Source organism: Schistocerca serialis, chromosome 5 (genome assembly GCF_023864345.2).
Source record: "Schistocerca serialis cubense isolate TAMUIC-IGC-003099 chromosome 5, iqSchSeri2.2, whole genome shotgun sequence".
Lineage (NCBI taxonomy): Eukaryota > Metazoa > Arthropoda > Insecta > Orthoptera > Acrididae > Schistocerca > Schistocerca serialis.
Genome location: NC_064642.1, coordinates 480,791,275 through 480,793,941, shown reverse-complemented (window position 1 = coordinate 480,793,941; position 2,667 = coordinate 480,791,275).

The window sequence follows — 2,667 nt, the reverse complement described above, 5'->3', positions numbered from 1 at the left end:
CAGTCATTCAACAAAGGACCAATGAGGAGGCTTCCTTTGAAGGTGAAATTCCTTTCGTAGGACTGACTGATATCCAGTAAAGTATATAGTTTGTCACTTCTAGGAAGAGATAACTGTAACATTTGTTTTGCAGTTTCTGCATACGTAGACTGCCAGGGACAATATATTCGAAAAACATCCTCAGCTAATTTTGAAGATAAGTCGTAACCTTCCTTTACTGGACACGTGACTTCCTGCATCAGCCGGCTTTAGCATTACGCCTTACTTCATCAGTAACTGTGACTCAGTAGCAGCTTAGACTTGAATTTTACATTAGCTATCAGTTATGTATCACTCACCACATATATTTTAAAGTTCCTGAAATGAAGCAAAATATTTAAAATGTTGTTGTTATAGGAATATGGAGCGCTAACTGAATATTCGAATATTTGAACAAATATTATTAGTAAGGGTCCGAAGACATACAGCATATGTGAAATTGACAAGGTATTGGATACCTGCAAATGAGGATTGGTTTTCGGCGCCATCTCATACTGTTTTTCGTAGCTAATTTTCCATTCAGCAATAATGTAAAATATCTGCTCAGAAAGTTTTCGTTCTGAAGCCAAACACGAAGTTCTTTCTTCGGCAAGACTTAACTTTACCTAAATGATTGGGCCAAGAAGTATAAAAGCCTGAGACGCATCAGTCAACTGATGGAACGACACTCATACCAAGTGTAGAAGTGTGAAACCGGAATTTCCCTATACAGGGTGAGTCACCTAACATTACCGCTGCATATATTTCGTAAACCACATTAAATACTGACGAATCGATTCCACAGGCCGAACGTGAGGAGAGGGGCTAGTGTAATTGGTTAATACAAACCAACAAAAATGCACGGAAGTATGTTTTTTGACACAAACCTACGTTTTTTTAAATGGAACCCCGTTAGTTTTGTTAGCACATCTGAACATATAAACAAATACGTAATCAGCGCCGTTTGTTGCATTGTAAAATGTTAATTACATCCGGAGATATTGTAACCTAAAGTTGACGCTTGAGTACCACTCCTCCGCTGTTCGATCGTGTGTATCGGAGAGCACCGAATTACGTAGGGATCCAAAGGGAACGGTGATGGACCCTAGGTACAGAAGAGACTGGAACAGCACATTACGTCCACATGCTAACACCTTTTTACCGGTCTTTTTCACTGACGCACATGTACATTACCATGAGGGGTGAGGTACACGTACACACGTGGTTTCCGTTTTCAATTACGGAGTGGAATAGTGTGTGTCCCGACATGTCAGGCCACTAGATGTTCAATGTGGTGGCCAGCATTTGCTGCACACAATTGCAATCTCTAGCGTAATGAATGTCGTACACGCCGCAGTACATCTGGTGTAATGTCGCCGCAGGCTGCCACAATACGTTGTTTCATATCCTCTGGGGTTGTAGGCACATCACGGTACACATTCTCCTTTAACGTAATCCACAGAAAGAAGTCCAGAGATGTAAGATCAGGAGAACGGGCTGGCCAATTTATGCGCCCTCCACGTCCTATGAAACGCCCGTCGAACATCCTGTCAAGGGCCAGCCTAGTGTTAATTGCGGAATGTGGAGGTGCACCATCATGCTGATACCACATACGTCGACGCGTTTCCAGTGGGACATTTTCGAGCAACGTTGGCAGATCATTCTGTAGAAACGCGATGTATGTTGCAGCTGTTTGGGCCCCTGCAATGAAGTGAGGACCAATGAGGTGGTCGCCAATGATTCCGCAGCATACATTTACAGTCCACGGTCGCTGTCGCTCTACCTGTCTGAGCCAGCGAGGATTGTCCACGGACCAGTAATGCATGTTCCGTAGATTCACTGCCCCGTGGTTTGTGAAACCCGCATCATCCGTAAACAGGTCGAACTGCAACGCATTATCTGTTAATGCCCATTGACAGAATTGCACTCGATGATTAAAGTCATCACCATGTAATTGCTGATGTAGCGACACATGAAACGGGTGAAAGCGGTGACGATGCAGTATGCGCATGACACTACTTTGACTCAGTCCACCGGCTCTCGCAATGTCCCGTGTACTAATGTGTGGGTTCATGGCAACAGCAGCTAACACACCAACTGCACCCGCTTCTCCTGTGACGGGCCTGTTACGGACCCGTTTCCGTGCTACGACCATACCTGTTGCATACAGTTGGCGGTAGATATTTTGCAATGTGCGGCACGTTGGATGCTCTCTGTCGGGGTACCGTTCTGCATACACCCTGCGGGCTTCAGCTGCATTTCGTCGACACTCGCCATAGATGAGTATCATCTCCGCCTTTTCAGAGTTCGAATACACCATGGTCACAGTTTCTACAACACTACACTATCACAGACGTCTGGTAACACGGTGTACTACAGTTGGTCTGCGTGCGGAGACGAATGCAGAATAACAATAGCAGCAAGCGCTACATGCGGACACTGCGACAGCTAGACCAAACCACAACAGTACACTACAGCCACACTCGTAAACACGGTCGTCATCGTAAACATGTCCCTGCAGATGCTGCTCGCCGACCGTGGCCCATGTTTAATACAACACGCAACTGAACGTCGGAGGTTTCAAGCGTTAACTTTAGGTTACAATATCTTCGGATGTAATTAACATTTTACAATGCAACAAACGGCACT